Raw genomic sequence first — 21,726 nt, 5'->3', positions numbered from 1 at the left:
TTTGCACTCATAAAAACTCAGGGTGAGGATCTGGCATAGTAGTTAAGACGGTCCTTGGGAAGCCTGCAACTCCTATCCCACTGACTGGGTTCAGGTTCATGGCTCCTGCTTCTAACCCAGCTCCCTGCTAATGCACATCCTTGGAGGTAGCAGTTGATAGTTCAAGTAGTTGGGCCCCTGCCAGACATGTGGGAGAAGCAGACTGAATTCCTGGCTCCTGGCTTCAGCCAGGCCCAGCTCTGGCTGTTGTAAGCATTTGGGAAGTAAACCACTGAATGGAAGATTTCTCTCTCTCTCTCTCTCTCTCTCTCTCTCTCTCTCTCTCTCTCTCGTACCACACTCCATCTTTAAAGATAAAATGAAAATAAATCTAGAAGTTTTTAAAAACTCATAACTTGGGGCCAGTGCTGTGGCGCAGTGGGTTAACGCCTTGGCCTGCAGTGCTGGCATCCCATATTGGCTCCAGTTCGAGACCCAGCTGCTCCACTTCCAATCCAGCTCTCTGCTATGGCCTGGGAAAGCAGTAGAAGATAGCCCAAGTGCTTGGGCCCCTGCACCGGCGTGGGAGACCAGGAGGAAGCTCCTGGCTCCTGGCTTCGGATTGGTGCAGCTCCGGTCATTGTGGCCTATTGGGGAGTGAACCAGCAGATGGAAGACCTCTCTCTCTCTCTCTCTCTCTCTCTCTCTCTCTCTGCCTCTCGCCTCTGTGTAACTCTGACCTTCAAATAAATAAATAAATCTTTAAAAACTCATAACTTTAATCAAACAGATTTAGAAATACCGATGAAGAAGAGCAATTTCATTAGATAAAAAATGGCAAAGAAAAATTATTTCATAGTGAAATGAAGAAGAAAGGGGTGTCACACACAGATAAATACAAAAGACCATTATATTATCATAGTTTAGAGTTCTCAACCTGGCCTGTGACTTTGAGATGATGAAGACCAATGGCAGGAAATTCTAGCAAGACCAGCCCTGGTGAGGACAGAGGGTACAGTCGGAATTGTCAGGTGGCTCAGTGCTTTCAGATGATGGCTTTACAGCATTATTCAAAAACCTAAGATGATTATGCCAAATGAAGCAGGAAGCTCACCTCTGAAAATGATGCAGTAAAATGAAAGGTAAGTAAAGGGGTAATATGAAAGGGGGGAGTGGGAGCAAAGGGAGCCTGAATCCAGAGAGCTGCATTTATTTATAAAAGAAAAATTAGGGAGCCTGGCACTGTGGCACCACCTGCAGTGCAGGCATCTCATATGGGTGCCAGTTAAAGTCCTGGCTGCTCCGCTTCTGACCCAATTCCCTGCTTAACGGCCTGAGAAAGCAGTGGAAAATGGCCCAAGTTCTTGGGCCCCTGACACCGACATGGGAAACCTGTATGAAACTCCGGCTCCTGGCTTCGGCCTGGTTCAGCCTTGGCTGTTGCAGCCACCTGGCGAGTAAAACAGAGGATGACAGATCTCTGTCTCTCTCCCTCTTTCTCTGTAATTTCACTTTCAAATAAAATAAATATTTTTTTAAAAACAGTAATATGAATAGTTGGGGAAATAGTAGGTAAACTACAGAATACTAAATGAAGCCATTAATATGGTCAATATGATTGTTTAGAAATCTTAGAGGGGCCAGCGCTGTGGCATAGCGGGTAAAGCCACCACCTGCAGTGCCAGCATCCCATATGGCCCCAGTTCAAGACCAGGCTGCTCCACTTCCAATCCAGCAGTCTGCTATGGCCTGAGAAAGCAGTATAAGATGACTCAAGTCCTTGATGGCCCTGCACCCACGTGGGAGACCTGGAGGAAGCTCCTGGCTCCTGGCTTCAGATCGGCCCAGCTCCAGTCATTGTGGCCATTCTGGGAGTGAACCAGTGGAGGGAAGACTCTCTCTCTCTCTCTCTCTCTCTGCCTTGCCTCTGCCTCTCTGTAACTCTCCCTTTCAAATAAATAAATAAATAAATCTGTTTTTAAAAAAATAAATCTTAGAGAAGTATTGAAATTTGGTAAAGAAAAATGTAAAGCATTACTCTTGAATGCACTGTATTAATAGATACTGTTTTTGAATACTGCTTATCAAATTCTGATCTAAACTATCACACACATTAACTAATTTGAGCTAATAACTTCTCTATGAGAATGGTGTTATTATCACCTCCATTAAGTCGAAGAGAAATCGTGGAGAAGTCACAGCAAGGTTGCCCAAGATCACACAGCTACCATGAGAATGCGACAGGGTTCAAACTCACATGGTCTGGCTCTGAAGTTCAAACTATTAACAACAGTGTTAATTCTACCTTCATACGGATATGGAGTTAAACCAGTGCAAATGTGAAATATCTGTGGACAAGGAATAAGAAATATTGCTGAAGTGGAATTAGCATGACTTGCAGTAGAATGAAAATCGACCAGACTAATTTTGTGGTTGTTGCTCCTACTCTGTACAGGGCTTTTGTACTAAATGTTTTAAGGAGGAATTTCTCTGCTAATGGTTTCATTCAATCCTTCCTGAGGTATTAAATTAATTTTTGAAGAATTTTCTGGGGGCCAGCGCCGTGGCTCACTTCGCTAACCCTCCGCCTGCGGCGCCAGCACCCTGGGTTCTAGTCCCAGTTGGGGCGCCAGGTACTAGTCCCAGTTGCTCCTCTTCCAGTCCAGCTCTCTGCTGTCGCCCAGGAGGGCAGTGGAGGATGGCCCAAGTGCTTGGGTCCTGCACCCGCATGGGAGACCGGGAGGAAGTACTGGGCTCCTGGCTTTGGATAGGCACAGCGCCAGCCGTAGAGGCCGTTTGGGGAGTGAACCAATGGAAGGAAGACCTTTCTCTCTGTCTCTCTCTCTCACTGTCTATAACTCTCTCTCTGTCTCTCTCTCTCACTGTCTAACTCTGCCTGTCAAAAAATAAAAAGAAAGAAAGAAAGAAAGAAAGAAAGAATTTTCTGAACTTTTAGATATATGGAATATCCCATTAGTAATATTTACCATTGTGATTCATATGTACCTAGTCGAAATTCATGCATACAAGCTCATACTGACTTTCATTCACAAAATGAGAAATTATGACATAAAAATCATGAGTTATAAACAAAATATGAGTGAACTTATTCCCCTAGGTCTGTCAAAAATTTCAACACTTAAATTTTTCATGTATATTCCAAAGCATTTCATGCTATAATGTAACTTCTTTGAACTGAAATGGGATGAAACATTCTAAAGATATTTATATACACTTTAATTTTCTAATTAGATTTAATTCCTTCACAACTTGCGGGGCTGCCACAAAGAGAATGACATATTGGGTTTTTCTAGGATTATGAGTGTATAAAATGAAATAGTTGTATGTGTAATACATTCATTTATGTATTTATATATTAAAATGCATATACATTCAAATATTTCTTCCATTAATCTACTTCAGGTGACCTACTAAAAATAAACCTTAAGGGAATAGTGCAATATATGATGATACATCCAATTCTTGCTACATCCAATTTTTGACACAAACCGTCACTGCAATGTCACATCTCATTTCAACTCAAGTTCAAAAGTATCATCTTCCAATTCTCAAAGGTGATTTAAGCTATATTCAACCTTAAAAGGGTTCAACTTAAGTTAATGCCATCTTCATTGATGCTTCAACATTACATATATAAAATACCAGGAACAAATTAATGCAGCAAAGCAATCAGAGGTATTCTCATAAACAAAAGGGACATTTTCTTTGTGACTTCTGGAAAATGAGTTTTTGAGTATGACACAACATATGTATTGTTTTAATGGGTATTTTAAAAATGACCAACTGAATGCCCATAGAAAGAAAATACCTAAAGCCTCTTTATAACAAATATTGAATACAGATTGTGCATACGACACATAAATTTTTGAATTGTCCATATTATGTACCATTTAAAACAGTGCTCCTGTGATTGAGAATTGTAAGCAAAGGAATTTTACCCATTGTTTCTAATACTATTTCAAAGGGAATCATTTGAAACCTTGATTTAAAATGTATACTATTACTTCAGGTCAGGTATTGGGAAATAAGAATGTGCTTTTTAAGATCATTTTACAATCTTTGTTATTTGGAGAACAGAAATAAAGAAAATAACACATAGATTTTTAAAAGAGCATAAAGCTAGATATAACACCCAGCCTGACATTTCTCCTACAAAAAGGTTATATAAGGAAATAAAATAATCAAATGGAACAGCTCATGGAGGCATACACCAGCATTGTAAAAATCAATTTAAGGAGTGCAACTGCAGTTGTCTTTCCTGGGTTTTTAATTATGTGTTTGTTTGCCAGGGTGGCCTAATTTAGTCAAGGAGATGAGCCCACATTAAAAGCTGGTAGGAGAGGTAAGTAATCCCCAGGGTGGGCTGCGAGTGCTCAAGAGTTTAAAAGCTACACAGACAGAGGCAGAAGCCAAGACACATTTGAGAAGGGGGTCCACATGACAAACAGTGAAAGGCGAGCAAATCAAATTTTTCACAATTAGTTGAACAACAACTGTGACAGGTTTAGCGCTTAGCATTTTCATTTGTGTGCTCAAATTTGGTTATCTGTCCTCTTTTATGCAAATGCGATGTGACAGGAGAAGCTGGGAGCATTGGAGCAGGCCAATCACTCACAACAGGGGCTAGGGCTGCTGGGCTGAGGGGCCGGGATTAAATGGACTGAATGCTGATGGATAAATGACAGGAGCCGCACTGAAAGCCTCATGAACTGATTTAAAACTTCTAAGGGAGGATGCCAAGAATATAATTATGCTTTATGCCCTCGCCTAAACTGTCAAAAATAAAAAGATAAAAGAAGAATATAAATTGTACCAAATGAATATTATCAGCATTCATAATTTAACTAAACCCAACATGTTTATCCTACACTGGAAAATAGATAAGATCGGAAAGCTGTATTCTTGTACCACAGGCCTTAGGACTGAAGCAAAGTTTAAAAATTTACAAGCTGAGTACAATGGAGAGGAAATCAGGGCAAGACAGCCTCCTTGTTAAAGAGGTTCCATCTCCAGCGGGGCAGGAGTCCCCTCTGTAAAGTCGGCACAGCCAGTTCATCTTTAAAAGCATCTCTACTCCATTGCACTGACGTGATTCCGCAAAGAACTACAGGGACAGGGAGGCATCTCATTGGCACTCAGGGCCTTGGAGAACAGTCTCTGGCACCTGGTAAACTCTCAAGGGCCATTGCCATGAATTTGTAGGATGTCTGCCCTCTCTGCCTCCTAGCACTAACATGCCATGGGGTCAAAACTCTCCGGAACTTATTAGCTTAATTCCTTCACCTGGGTTTATACCTTTATGCAAATATACAAAGTACTTTAAAAAAACTATTTTCCAATGTGTTTATTTGAAAGGTAGAGGGAGAGAGAGAGAGAGCATTCCTATCTACCGATTCACTTCCCGAAGGACCAAACCAGCAGAGGGCTAGACCAGGCCAAAGTTTGGAGGCAGGAACTCAATCCAGATCTCCAATGTGGGTGGCAGAAACCCAATTACTTGAGCCATCTCTGCTGCCTCTTGGGGTCTGCAATCACAGGAAGCTGGAGGCAGGAGTGAGAACTGGGTAACAAACCCAGCTACTCCAGTCTGGGATACAGGTGTCTTCACCACTAGGCTAAAATTCCTCTCCCTCTACATGTTCTTAAGAGGATGTTTTACAACTCTAAATTTCTTCGGGAGTAGTCCCCTGTCTGAAAACAGGGATCTGAACTGTTGCCCTTGACTTTTCAACATGATTACATTTTCTCTGTTATCACTACATATATACACTAACATAACTTTCTGGGAAGATACCAACCATCAGAGACAAAAAGACAGAAAAATATATATATATGAGTATATGGGCAAATGTAATCTTACACTGTTTTTAGAGAAAGGAAGAAAGCCAAATATTACAACCAAAATGTGAAGAAATAAAAAAGCAAAGACAGCAGCAAATGCAAACTGAATCGAATATGAAATACCTATACCCAATGAAGTAAATACATAATATTAAAAAATAATTTTCCCCGCTACTTAGCTAATTCCATTAGCTAATAAAATTTTTCCATTCCATATGAAACTTAAATTCATGTTTGATATAGAGGTTAACCACTATAAAGGATGTTATAAAATTCAGAAAATACTGATTGGTATGCATACATGTTTTTGAATAAAAATACTGCCCCCTTGTGCAAGAGATTTGACCCTCATGTGCTAATATGTAAGAAATAACTAAACCCATCTTTACAAGACTAGGCTAATATTATAAATAATATTATAAACATCTGTATAAATTATTATAAATTAGTGTATTATATTTATGTTATATTATAAATTATTATATCATATTATAAATGATAATGTGATAATGTTTGTTACAAACAGCCCTTTCCTGAAATGTTTTATGGAAGTAACAATGTGTGTGCAGAAAACTGCACAAGTCTTATGTATACATATGGATGAAGTTTCCTACAACAAACATCTGTATAGGCATCATGCAGACCAGCAAATGGGTGTCACCATCACCCTGATGAGCTGCTTCTCAGTCACTGGGTAACTGCTCTCCTGAATGCCAGCAGTGGGGCTTGGATTTGCCAGTTTTGAAATTCATACAAATCAAATCATACAAAATCTATTCTTTGTGGTCTGACTTCTTGTGAGTGTGGGGCTGGAGGGGTGGGAGACTGAGTACTTTAATCAATATTATGTTCATCGTATCTATTTATGTTCTTGAAGCAGTGGTTGATTCTTTTTTGTTGTTGCATGACATTCTATTGTATGCATCAAATACTCAATCATCAGTGAACATTTGGGTTGTGTTCAGTCTGGAAATAATACAAATGTTGCTATGAACATCCTTGTACATTTACTTTGAGGAAGGTACATCTATTTCAATTTCTGTGGATTATATACCTAGGAGTGGAATTGTTGGGTCTTAGGATATACACATATATTTTAATTTGAATTTTAGTAGATGCTCCCCAAGAGCAAAACATTTTTCATATAGTAACGGAATCTCTCTAGGGCCTGTGAAATTTTGTTTCAGGAAAGAAAGGAAGGAAGGAAGGAAGGAAGGAAGGAAGGAAGGAAGGAAGGAAGGAAGGAAGGAAGGAAGGAGAAAAAGAACAGGCCAAAATTAAATACACACACCACACATACAACTCTGAGTCAGAAAATATCATGCCTAACTTAATGTTCCCTTTCCCTCACCCCATCCCTCTCGTAAATGTGAAAAGAAAGGGGTTATAATGTCGACCGTCAACTCTGATGCAATCTTCTGAAAGAGTTCTTTGACTGTTCTGCAACGTGAGCACATCGTTGACTGTCTTCCCAGAAAGTATGCTGTGAGACTAAAACTAGATATATCTGCCCACAAATCCTAATCTTATGTGGCAGACACAATGTCCAATCTATATCATTCAGAATATGAGCCTCTTTTTACTCCTCCAACACTTCTGGTCTTATCTTTTTATAACAGAAGCCAAGTTTCACTTTTAATCCATAAATGGGCTTTTCCAGTGGGTTGGTTAAATGTACAGAGACCTCACTATTCAGCCTCATAGCTATTCTCACCCAAGAGAGGGCCTAGACTACTCTGTCAGTCAGCCATCATGGCCTAAATCAGCCTCACCTGCTGCCAAATGGTGACGCAAATCCATCTGCTACCTTCACCAGCTGGGCATCCAGCCGTAGTCACGGCTCTAAGCACCAGCAATGGGACACTCTGAGTAATGGTTAGGTCTGTCTCAGGGAAATTTGCAATCAGATCCAGCCCACTTCATTCCATTCTCTTCTCTTTCTCTTCTTCTCTCTCTCTGGCTCTCGCTCTCCACATCTTAGCAGTTTTTATTCTGAATTTTGGAAAGGCAAAAATCAAAATCAAAAATAGTTGTTAGAGGAGAAACAATCTGTCACAAGTATCTAAACACAAGAGATATCTACAGTTAGCATTGCAAAATCACACAGCAATAAACAATGGCTACTAGCAACATAATTTTTTTTTTTCAAAAATAAGAACTCCTTTCAAAAACGGTTTAAGAATGTGTCAAAAAGTACTGAGAGTTAACAGATTATTTGGGTGACCAAAAAAAACTCTGCTAACTTGGGAAGAAGACAACTTCATCATTTCACTGAACAAGGATCCAAACTTCTACTTTTACTCTTTTTGTACAGTATTCATGTAATAATTTGTAATAGATGATTTATTTCTGTAACTCTATATGTACGCATTTAGTCATATATGGAAATAGAAATAAGCAAATAGGCAAAATCTTTAAAATTTTGGCTATAGCTTTAAATTGTAATTAACTTAATATGATAAACCAAATAATGCATATATGATGGTACTTTAAAAAGTTCAGTGGAAAAAATGGAATTAAAAGATGTTGTTGGGGCTGGCGCTGTGGCATAGTGGGTAATGCCTCTGCCTGCAATGATGACAGCCCATATAGGTGCCGGTTTGATTCCCGGCTGCTCCACTTCCAATCCAGCTCTCTGCTATGGCCTGGGAAAACAGTAGAAGATGATCCAAGTGCTTGGGCCCCTGCACCAGCGTGGGAGACCCGGAGGGAGCTCCTGGCTCCTGTCTTCAGATCAGCTCAGCTCCAGCTGTTGCGGCCAACTAGGGAGTGAACCAGCAGATGGAAGACCTCTCTCTCTTTCTCTCTGCCTCTCCTTCTCTCTCTGTGTAACTATGACTTTCAAATAAATAAATATTTAAAAATGTTGTTTTGGCCCCCAAAATTTTCAAATCCATACAGTTTCATCATAATACACAATTTCCATGAACTTTTTGAAAAGCTCTCATACTAATTATCTTCTTGATAAGCTATAATAACTTTTTAATAAACAAACATAAATCCATTTCGTATACATATTATATTTATAATTATTTTTACCTAGTATAATCCCACTCATTCATTATCTTTTTTTTTTTTTTTTTTTTTTTTTTTGACAGGCAGAGTGGACAGTGAGAGAGAGACAGAGAGAGAAAGGTCTTCCTTTGCCGTTGGTTCACCCTCCAATGGCCGCCGCTGCAGCCGGCGCACCGCGCTGATCCTGGCAGGAGCCAGGAGCCAGGTGCTTTTCCTGGTCTCCCATGGGGTGCAGGGCCCAAGCACCTGGGCCATCCTCCACTGCACTCCCTGGCCATAGCAGAGAGCTGGCCTGGAAGAGGGGCAACCGGGACAGAATCCGGCGCCCCAACCGGGACTAGAACCCGGTGTGCCGGCGCCGCTAGGTGGAGGATTAGCCTATTGAGCCACGGCGCCGGCTTCATTATCTTTTTTAAAAGATTTTATTTATTTATTTGAAAGAGTTATAGAGGGAGAGAGAGAGATCTTTCATTCACTGATTCACTCCCCAAATGGCCACAATGGCTGGAGCTGGGCCAATCTGAGGCCAGAAACTTGACCTTCTTCCAAGTCTCCCATGAGGGTGCAGAGGCCCAAGTACTTGGGCCATCTTCTGCTGCTTTCTCAAGCATATTAGCAGGCAGCTGGGTTGGAACTGGAGCAGCTGAGACACAAACTAGCACTCATATAGAATGTCAGTGTTTCAGGCTGTGGCTTACCCCACTGCAGCATAATGCTGCCCCTAGAAGAAATTATTTTGGAGATAATGCCAAAATTCTTAAATTGCCCTCTCAGTGACACATTTTTATTCATTCCTGAACCCTCAACTCAGATGTCACCACCTCTGTGAAAAGTGCAGCAAATTCTTTGAGACTAAGTTACTCATTTCATATTCTGGAGTCACAAATCTGTTATGAGTCATATTGTAATTACCTGCTAGGATGCTTGCTTACCCAACAGGGCCATGATCCCCACAAGAGCAAGGACTGTGTCTTATTCCTCTTCCAATCAGTCATTTCAATTCAGTTCAGCAAATAGCCAATACCTAGCACTGTGTCCATTTCAAAGTTGGTGTTTATAAATGTTTCACAGGAGAATGAGAGTGAAGGTGATAAATTTGCATTATCTCAAAACACTTTCAAAAAGTTCTCGCAGAAACTTCATTTTCCATTCCCACTTTCAAGGAAAAAGTGTGTTTTTTCAAAATTTACATTTAGATCAAGGAACCTCAAGGTTTGTTTTTCCAGATTGCTTGTTTATAAGTTTGAATGATTAATATGTGAATTTACAGTACAGCACAAAAGGCCTGGAAGTAAACCTAGTCTGGAGAGATGGCTAATATGTGACACTAATGGCTCACTTTGTACCACCTGCACCTGTAGCAGATAGCACTAATAGATTACGGCAGTCTTTCTCACTAATTTCAGACTTAACACTAAGAATTCTCAACTCAGTGCTTCACAGGTTGCTTTCTGGAGCTGGTAGTCAAGGTAAATCCTGCTTGCCTTCCATTGTTCTAGTTCATTCTCTTACACTGCAGGTAAGCAAAGCAAGGTCCAGAGATGTTAAACAATTTTGCTTAGGCAGGTTGCAGTGCTCATTCCCATTAGAGCCTGAACTAGAAACCTGGTTACCTAAAGGCTCTTTCCATTGTACCACACTTCAGTTTTGAAATCCATGCATAGTTTCTTCAAAATGCATATTTTTATGAAATTTTTTAAGACCCCTCATATGTATGGCTTGTAGCAATTTTTCTACCAAGGTAAACTTATCATATAATTCCATTTCCCATTAACTTTCTTGAAGTGCTCTTGTATACGAATGAGTATTTTTATGTATGTATGATGTTATAGTTATAGTCAAACATTCAAAATTACAACACAAAGAATTCTAAAACTTGCAAGAGGAAAGCACCAGATCGCTTTTAAAGAAACTCCCCCTTACATTGATAGCGGACTTTGCAATAGAAACCTTACTGGCCAGGAGAGATATAGTCCAAATTCTGAAAAAACAAAACAAAGCAAACAAACAAAAAATAGCCAACCTAGAATAGATTATCCAGCAAAGTTCTCTCTCCTAAATGAAGGAGAAATAAACACTTTTAAAGACAATCAAAAAGGAATTCATTGCCACTGAACTAGCCTTACAAATGATACTTAAGAATATAAGATGCACTGGCATTGTGGTATAGCAAGTAAAGCTGCCGCCTGTGAAGCTGGTATCCTGTAAGGGCACTGGCTTGTGTCCTGGTTGCTCCCCTTCCAATTCAGCCCCCCAATAATATCCCAGGAAAAGCAGTGGAAGATGGCCCAAATGCTTGGACCCCTGTCACCCATGTAGGAGACCCAGATGAAGCTCCTGGCTCCTGGCTTCAGCCTGGCCCAGCCCTGGCTGTTGTGGCCATCTAGGGAACGAACCAGCAGATGGAAAATCTCTCTCTCTCTCTCTGTAGCTCTTTCAAATAAAATAAATAAATCTTTAAGAAAAATAATGTAAGAAACAAAGAAAGGTAACTTTCATCATTAAAATGCGAGAAAGTATGCTATCTGCTAGAAAAGAATAAAGGATACTTAAAAAAAACACACAAGAAATTTTAAAGGAAAAATAGCAAACCCAATTCATTACTTATCAATAATAATTTTGAATATAAATGGATTAATTTTCCCAATTAAAAGATACAGAGTGGCTGAATAGATTTAAAAAAGAAGACCCAAAAATATGCTGGCTACAAGAAACTCACTTTGCCCATAAAGACACACATAGACAGAAAGTGAAAGGATGGATATTCTATACAAACGGAAATCAATATTGGTATCTGATAAAGGCATTTAGGGAGTGGCCAATTGATGGGAGCGCGCGCGCTCGCTCTCTCTCTCTCACTCACTTTCTCCCTCTGTGTGTGTGTATGTTTCTCTCTGCCTCTCAAACAAATAAATGAATCAACAAATAAATAATTTCTTAATATGGTAAACCACAAAGAAATGTAATGAAAAGTAAGCCCTGGTTAGTTTAACAGGGTTATCATTTAAGGCTCTTAGCATATCTAAGACATACTTGGAAAAATATACTTACAGAACTTGGAAAATAAGACTAATCATCTATAGTCTTTCTGTCAATCAGTTATTAACTTACTAGTTTTCATTGTTTAAATTTCAGTCCTCCTCCTCCACTGAGATGGCACTGCCATCAATGCCAAGGGCAGTCATGGGGGATCTCAGGACTGTATTTCCCATACTTTTTAGACTGCTTAATTGATGCAGGTGCCTATCTTTATGACACAAAAATGTTTATGTGTAAAATGTATATATAGAGAGAGGTGGAGAGGGAAAAAAAAAAAAAAACAAGAAATACATCAAGAAATAAATAAAAGCTACTGTTTTCTTTGTCAGGGCATGAGCTTAAAATTTTCTGAAGGGACAGACTTGATTCCTCCAAGTGGGCCAGCAGGGGTATAAGAAAGAAACAGAGAATGTTGAAATAAATTAAAATCTCAGATTCCTCAGTCTCTTTTTCTTTGAGTAGCAAACTGAAAGATTCTCTCAGAGAATCAACACCCAGGACACCTCATTACAAGAAATACAGACGCAAATGAGGAAGAGAGTACAGAAAAAGCAACCCCACAGTCTGAAAATAGATAAAAGATGACAAGCAAAGGTCCTGGATATGGAATCACACAAAGGTAGCCATTTGAGGATAAGAAACGAAATAAACTATTAGCAATAAACAATGAGAGCCTTCAGGAAAACAATTTCTGATTTTTGTCAACCAAGAAAAAAAGTTGTAACAGACCTCTGGCTGACATTTGGGCTACATATGTCCATTTGTGTGACTGCATGATTTACAAGTGTAGAAGACTTATGGCAGTGGTCCTGGAGATGTGCTTCTTCAGAGACTGGGGGTATCAGAGCAAGGTAATAGCACTCCTATTTTGCCAACAATCTCCAGGAGAAATAGTGGTGGCAGCTATGTGAGTTATTTATCTAGTGTCTCTTTGATGCGATCTAATCCAAAAATTTGACTCAGCAACACCAGGGTATTTCCCGGCCTGACCTGACAGGTAGCTCCCAGTTAGGTTCTGCCCATGAGAAGCAGTGTTGGGATACTGCAAAGGGGAGGAGACAGAAAGGGAGCTATGATGCTCCCGGGCGCTCTTGTGTACCTCCCTCCAGTATGCTATCAGTTTCAGAAGCAGCAGTGTCTGGTCCCCTTAGAAGTCCAGTTTCCTGCTGTTAATTGGTGTCTCTTCCGTGAGAGCTGTCTGTTCCCTTCTAGTCTTTGCTCTGGAGACAACACTTCCGCTCCATCACTTATAAGCTGTTGTAACTCACATATCATCATCCAGTTTTGTAAAACATTATGTAAGTTCATGACTGGGAGATAAGAAAGCAACACAACTACATGTTATGCTGTATGTGTAAGAATTGGATAACAGATGCACAGTGGTCAGTAACTGAGAGACTTTGCAAGAAGCAAATAATTGCTCAAGGATGATGGTACGTGTCTCCTATTTACCATGACTTACGAACTCAAGAGATAGCCGTGAAGTTTGTGTTATATACAATCAATCTCAGTTGACACATCATGGTAACTGATTCTGAATCATGCTGTTGGAGGATTGGTGTTACCTGAGTAAACTGTGGTAACATGTTTGTACCCATTGGAACAGTCCAAAGATAGGGTTACCCATGAATATTTTTATTAACACTCAACTATTTGAGGAGTTCTGTGATTTGGATGTGGTTTGACCTTCAATGTGGCAGTGTTGACACGGGAGAACCTATACAAGGAAGGACCTAGTAGATGTGTTTAGTTCACCTGGAGCCTTGCCCTCTGAAATGATTAAGGTAGTTTTCATGGGACCATATTAGTTACCAAGCAAGAGCTGTTATAACAGAGATATCCTGGCCTCAATCTCTCTCTCTCTCTCTCTCTCTCTCTCTCTCTCTTTGGCTTTTTGTGTCATCATGGGATCTTTCCCTCTTGCAGACTCCCACCACGATGACATCACCATGAGGCATCATAAGAACTGGCTTCCTGCAGCCTAGACTTTCAACCTCCAAAATTAAGCAATTAAACCTCTCTGTTTTTTAATGCACTCCTCAGCCCCAGATCTTTTTATATAACTGCAGAAAATAGACTAATACAAATGCTTATAAATTCATTCTTTTTTGAATCGGAATTCATCTATCTCAACAAATATATCTCTGAGATTTGATTAACATTTTCTTTCTGAAACAAATTCATGATAGAGTTTTGTTAAAGTTAAGAGTAATCAGTTCCTTGGCCGGCGCCGCGGCTCACTAGGCTAATCCTCCGCCTAGCGGCGCCGGCACACCGGGTTCTAGTCCCGGTCGGGGCGCCGGATTCTGTCCCGGTTGCCCCTCTTCCAGGCCAGCCCTCTGCTGTGGCCAGGGAGTGCAGTGGAGGATGGCCCAGGTGCTTGGGCCCTGCACCCCATGGGAGACCAGGAAAAGCACCTGGCTCCTGGCTCCTGCCATCGGATCAGCGCGGTGCGCCGGCCGCAGCGCGCCGGCCGCGGCGGCCATTGGAGGGTGAACCCACGGCAAAGGAAGACCTTTCTCTCTCTCTCTCTCTCTCTCACTGTCCACTCTGCCTGACTTTAAAAAAAAAAAAAAAAAAAAAAAGAGTAATCAGTTCCCTTCTATTCTCCATTCCCTTGGGCCATTTACACTGTTCCCAGCATTCACACACTGGAGGAATAGGTGAATCATATCCATTGATCTATTTTACCATGGGCTGCTCTATTCAGTTGCCTTTTGTCTAGGTACAGTTGAACACTAAATGAGACGAAATATGTGATGAGTTGTCTAGAATAAAAGTTGAGTGGTTGCTTACTATTCTTCACAACTTACTGTTTGGGAATTTTACATCCTTATCCTTTGCCATGTGACACTTCTCTATTAGAGTAGGCAGGGAATTCTTACTGCCAAATTAGTAGGTTGGCAGATGGAATTTGGGTGGAGGTAACAAAGTGCCAGAATGGGACCCACACAACTTTGTGAAGACCCCCTACAGTCATTTGCTTCAGTTCACACAATCACTAAACCTGAATTGCTCCAACTCTGTATTCTAGCCACATTATCTACTTGTTTTTAGAAAGCAGTGGCAGAAACCAACTCTCGCCTGGGAAGATTTTCATTACTCTAGGCAACAAGACTCAGTCCTTGAAGGAACCAATTTCGACTGAGAAAAATATTAATTTTGTTCTTACTCATTGCAAGCATAGACAAAACACATATTTCCTTATACCAGGTATTTTTACTGACACTAGGATTTGTTATCCCATCTCTCCTCCCTGGGAGCCACTCTCTCCACTACCCAGTCCTGCACCAATCACTATTTCCCTTCTCCTAATCACCATAAAAACAGAGGGCAACAGAATCCATTTATTTGAAAATGTTTTGATGCTTATGATGCACAAGGAACTTCTATTGAGCAATGTACAATTAGAACATTCCAATTGTGCTCATATTTTTGGGAACTGGTTGCCAGTGACAGCAATTCCCAGCACCTGATACCTCCTCTAGTTCCAATCAAGGTTCTAGTCCCCTTTGGGGCGCCGGATTCTGTCCCGGTTGCTCCTCTTCCATTCCTGCTCTCTGCTATGGCCCGGGAGTGTAGTGGAGGATGGCCCAAGTGCTTGGGCCCTACACCCGCATAGGAGACCAGGAGGAAGCACCTGGCTCCGGATCGGTGCATCGCTCTGGCCGCAGCAGCCATTCGGGGGGTGAACCAACAGAAAAGGAAGACCTTTCTCTCTGTCTCTCTCTCTTTCTAACTCTGCCTGTCAAAAAGAGAGAGAGAGAGAGAGAGAGAATATTCCATCAAAACTGATTTAAAACTCTCTATCCAGTTTATTTCATGCATTTCTGTCAGCCACACCACACTCAGGTAGTCCTCAAGAATGTGGGCTTTGGTTACCATATTCTAGTATATGATGGTATTTTTAAAAGTTTTTGGAAAATATAGTTTCTGAAAATACTATTTAAACATACCAGGGGATTCCAATTCAATCCCATCAAGGTGGCATGTACCAATGCCATCTCACTAGTCCCAGTGATCAATTTCTGTTCACAACTGATCATAATGATAGGACTAAGAACCAAAGGGATCACATAAACAAGAATAGTGTCTGCAAATACTAGCTGATAGAATAAAAAAAGGAGAGAACGATCCAACATGGGAAGTGAGATACACAGCAGACCCATAGAATGGCAGATGTCCTAAACAGCACTCTGGCCTCAGAATCAGCCCTTAAGGCATGCGGATCTGGCTGAAAAGCCCATGAGAGTATTTCAGGCATGGAAAGCCAAGACACTCTGGGGGAAAAAAAAAAAAAAAAAACCTAAATGAAAGATCTCCACGAGTGAGATCCCAGTGGAAAGAACGGGTCATCAAAGAAGGAGGTACCTTTCTCTGAAGGGAGGAGAGAACTTCCACTTTGACCATGGCCTTGTCTGAATATGATCAGAGTCGGTGAACTCAGGGGGCTTCCATAGCCTTGGAAACTCATGACAAGAGCCTAGGGTGATCACTGACATCATAAATAAGAGTGTCAATTTGTTAAGTCAACAACAGGAGTCACTGTGCACTTACTCCTCATGTAGGATCTCTGTCCTTAGTGTGCTGTGCATTGAGATTTAATGCTATAACGAGTACTCAAACAGTATTTTTCACTTTGTGTTTCTGTGTGGGAGCAAACTGTTGAAATCTTTACTTAATGTATGCTAAACTGATCTTCTGTATATAAAGAGAAACGAAAATGAATCTTGATGTGAATGGAAGGGGAGAGGGAGTGGGAAAGGGGAGGGTTGCGGGTGGGAGGGACGTTATGGGGGGGAGAGCCATTGAATCCACAAGCTGTACTTTGGAAATTTATATTAATTAAATAGAAGTTAAAAAATTTTTCAAGAAAAAATTGCACCAAAAATATATTATTTTTCTATTCTATGTTCCCACAAACTTTTCAAAGTACTGTGGTGCTCTTATCACTGTTGTCACAATTTCTTCTCTGCCATTCCTTTCCATGGTATACTCTGAAACATCTACCAATTATAAATTCCTTTACATTTTTAATCTCTTCCCATTTTCTCTTTTTCTTCAGTCCATAAAACTTGCTTATGCAATTTCTTGCCTATGAATTGGGGCCCACCATTCAAAAAGAGAAACAATTTTCATCTTAACTGCTACTCAAACTTCAGTTCTTTCTCTAGAGATTTAAGTCTCTGTCCTCCCTTTATTTTCTGCTCTGGCAATGTTTAGTGTCTCTCTCTTCTACCCTTAAAAACCATCTCAAAAACTTGCCTGTCTTCATATCCTCACTTTCTTTTAACTCCCAAATTCATCGTAAAAAGACAATTAAGGGGAAGGCATTTGGTACAGTTAAATGGCCCAAGTTTCTGGGTTTCGGCACCCACATAGGAGACCCAGCTCCTGGCTTCTGGCTTCAGCCGGACCCAGCCCTGGCCATTGCAGTCATTTAGGGAGTGAACCAACAGATGGAAATCAACCTCTCCCACCACCCCACCCCACCCCCCCCCCGAGTAACTCTGCCTGTTAAATAAATAAATAAATAAAATTTAAGAAATAAAAACACCACTTGGGATGCCCACATCCCATATCAGAGTGCTTAGGTTTAAGTCCCAGCTCTGCTCCTGATTCCATGCTCCTGCCAATATGCACCCTGCAAGGTAACAGGTAATAGGCAACTTCTTGGATCCTTGCCATCCATGCTGGAAACTCAGGTTGAGTTCCTGGCTCCCAGCTTCAGTCTGACCCAACCCATGATGTTGCAGGCATTTGGAGAGTGAGTCTGCAGATGGAAGATCGAACTCTCTTTCTCCCTCTCTCTCTCTCTTATTGTGTGTGTGTGTGTGTGTGTGTGTGTGTGTGTCTGTCTCTGTTCTCTGCCTTACAAATAAAATGAAAACAAAAACTGAAATAAGGCATAAAGTAAAAAGCAACAATAAAAACCCCCACTTCAGGGTCATCAATAAAATCTTGTTGGGGACCACCACATGACCTAAATTCTGTCAAAGGCCTAGATTTTGGAGACCACCACATGGCCTGAATTCTGCTGGAGACATGCTTGGCCAGACTGCAAAGGTGATGGGTCGAGTTATGTCAACGGCAAAAGTCATTTGACGTGACGCTGAGGCAGCTAAGGAAATGCTGTGGGCCCTGGTAAACAGCAAGTGGGGTGTTCACCCCAGTTAATAATTAGTCCCCCTCAAGACCCCTCCACATTGTGAATGCTCTCCTACTCCCAGCTTCCAAGCAAACAAGTCCTTCCTGTAAACACTGAAACTCTCCATTGTTTTCTGTTTCACTGTTTAAACTCCTTCATCATGAAACCTTGTTTCCACGAAACTGCACATTATTTAAGATTTATCGATCATGTCACCATTGATAAGAAATACTTGGAGTAACCGGTATTACTGGGCTTTTGCCTCTGCTTCTGCTTCCCACTTGGCAATGGACAGAGTGTCCACTGGCTTCCCCATATTAAAATCTCACGTCTAAATCTGCTTCCTTAATCTACATGCCACCTTCCTCTTTTGGCTTAACCTGACACCCTGCTGTGCTGGATGCAGCAAAATCTAATGTACATTTTTGTAAATTTCATCTTCGTTTACCTTGCAATGTTGACACTGCTTATCATTCCCTCGTTCCTAAAACATCTTATTCTTACTTTGGCTTCCAGAACTCCCTTTCTGGCGCTTCCTCTTACCTCTTCATCAGCCTATTCTAATTCTTTTTTTTTTTTTTTTTTGCAGAATCAGTCTACACCACCAAGACGTAATGCAGAGTTCCTCACTGTGTTTTACTTGACCCCTAAATGATCTCATCCTTACCCATAGATTATCTTAAGATTTGCACACCAAGGCCGGCGCCTCAGCTCAATAGGCTAATCCTCCGCCTGCGGTGCCGGCACACCGGGTTTAGTCCTGGTCGTTGGGGCACCGGGTTCTGTCCCGGTTGCTCCTCTTCCAGTCCAGCTCTCTGCTGTGGCCCGGGAGTGCAGTGGAGGATGGCCCAAGTGCTTGGGCCCTGCACCCACATGGGAGACCAGGAAAAGCACCTGGCTCCTGGCTTCAGATCAGCGCAGTGCACCAGCCGCAGCGCGCCAGCCGCAGCGGCCATTGGAGGGTGAACCAACGGAAAAGGAAGACCTTTCTCTCTCTCTCTCTCTCTCTCTCACTGTCCACTCTGCCTGTCAAAAAAAAAAAAAATTTGCACACCAATACTTGTCAAATTTTATGTCTGCACTGCAGCCACATGACCTTCTTTCAGTTCTTCAAAGGCACTATATTTGTTCCCTGTATATTTTTGTGAAAACTGTTCATCCATCAAGAATGCATTTCTTCTAATAAACTGGTACTCAGCTCTTAGATCTGTACTCAACTTCTTTGTAGGAAGCCTTTCTGAACATCATCCCAAATCAGATCCATCTGCTTCACAATCCCATAAAACTGTTTCTTTTCTTCAAAGCATTTGATTTATGACTATGCTGCTGTTCTATGTCTCCTCCCCTTCAGGATGATTGGAAGCCTGATGACCTATGAATAGGGCAGGGAGAGCAAGCTTAGCAGCAGCTGTTTTAATACTCAAACACATTTTCAGGTAGGTGAGCTCTGCCATTTCCTGGTCTCATGGCTCTTAAAGGCAGCAGTGCTGATAGAATAAATGAAGCAACATGTGTGAGGGATTCCCTTCATTTACAGGAACTGACTGTAGTGTAACCAACAGGAGAAATAAGGATCTGCAGTGTCTACAGAAATTCTCAGGTATGCAAACTCAATTTATTCCTTATATACCTAAAATTCTTGCTCTCAACACCTCGTCTTTTATAGGGAGCATACATCCTTCCAAGACATTTCTTCAGACTCTACAACTCTGAGATGTAACTGGTTACATGTTACTCTGCCTTTGATTGCTTTTTGGCTTTTTTTCCAAATTCAACTTTTTTGATAATTTTAAATTCACATGCAGGTCTAAGAAATAACAGAGAGCAGGCTGGCGCCGCGGCTCAGTAGGCTAATCCTCTGCCTTGCGGCGCTGGCACACCGGGTTCTAGTCCTGGTCGGGGCGCCGGATTCTGTTCCGGTTGCCCCTCTTCCAGGCCAGCCCTCTGCTGTGGCCAGGGAGTGCAGTGGAGGATGGCCCAAGTGCTTGAGCCCTGCACCCCATGGGAGACCAGGAGAAGCACCTGGCTCCTGCCTGCCGCGGCGGCCATTGGAGGGTGAACCAACGGAAAAGGAAGACCTTTCTCTCTGTCTCTCCCTCTCACTGTCCACTCTGCCTGTTTAAAAAAAAAAATAACAGAGAGCAATCCCAGGTACCCTTTGCCAAGTCTCCCCCCATCCATGGTATTATCTTGCACAACTTCAATGCAACATCACAATCAGAATACTGATAGTGATATAGTCAAGATATAGAATATTTCCACCAAATGTAAGAATCCCTCAAGTCACCCTTTTACGGTCACTCCTATTTCTCTCCTAGCTCCACTACCCCCACAGACTTCAACAACTACTAATCTGTTCACCATTTCTATAATTTTGTCATTTCAAATCTGTTATATAAATGAGATCACTCAGTCCCCTTTTTGTGATGCTCATCTGTTTTCACTCAGTATTACGTCTGGGGTTTCATCCAGCCTGTGGCATGGATCAATAGCTTGTTTGTTTTTGCTCCTGACAATTATTTCCCGAAATGAATACACCAATTTACCCATGTATCTATTGAAAGATGTAGGGCTTATTTCTTTTCTTTTCTTTTTCTTTTCTTTTTTTTTTTTTTAAGATTTGATTTTATTTATTTGAGAGGTAGAGTTACAGACAGTGAGAGGGAGAGGCAGAGAGAAAGGTCTTCCTTCCGCTGGTTCACTCCCCAAATGGCCACAACGGCCAGAGCTGTGCCCATCCGAAGCCAGGAGCCAGGTGCCTCTTCCTGGTCTCCCATGCAGTTGCAGGGGCCCAAGGACTTGGGCCATCTTGGACTGCTATCCCAGGCCACAGCAGAGAGATGGATTGGAAGAGGAGCAGCTGGGACTAGAACCGGCACCCATATGGGATGCCGGTGCTGCAGGTGGAGGATTAACGTACTGCGCCACAGCGCCGGCCCCGATGTATAGCTTATTTCCAATTTTACTACCATCAACAGTTTCTACACGGATTGTGTATATAGGTATTTGTATGAAAATAAGTTAACTAAGAGTGGAAACAGTAATTGCAAATGTGGCTACTTAAGAATCTGCCAAACTGCTTTCCAGAGTGGCTGTATAATCTTGTATTTCGATTGGCAGCATACTAATGATGAAGTTTCTCTGTGTTCTTCAGCATTTCGTGTTGTTACAATTTTTTCTTTTGCAATTCTGGTAACTATATAGTGATAGCTCATGGTTTTAGCTACCATATCACTAAAACCAGGATCTTATTTGCCATCTGTACATCATCTCTGCTGAAGTGTTAATCTTTTTCCTATGTTCACTTGGATTGTTTCCTTTTTACTGTTGAGTTTTGAGAGTTACACATTCTGGATACTAGTGATTTGAAATATATGAAAACTAGATATGTGGTGTGCAAATACATTATTCTGCTCTGTAACTGGTCTTTTCATCCTGTTACCAGGTTCCTTTCTAGAGAAAAGATTTTTCTTTTGATGAAATCCAATTTAACATGCTTTCATGAATCACGATTTTTGGTATCAAGTCTAAAAAATTCTTGCCTAGTTCTAGATTCAAATATTTTCTTCTGTTTTTTTTTTCTTAAAAGTTTTATAAAGAAATAAAAATAATTTTTAAAAAGGATGGGTATTTGGCCTAGTGGTCAAGATGCATGCTGGTTACAGTGCCAGCCTTTCCATATT

Source organism: Oryctolagus cuniculus, chromosome 9, assembly GCF_964237555.1.
Source record: "Oryctolagus cuniculus chromosome 9, mOryCun1.1, whole genome shotgun sequence".
Taxonomy (NCBI): domain Eukaryota; kingdom Metazoa; phylum Chordata; class Mammalia; order Lagomorpha; family Leporidae; genus Oryctolagus; species Oryctolagus cuniculus.
The sequence above is the reverse complement of the archived record's forward strand: the minus strand, read 5'-3'. Positions refer to the sequence as shown.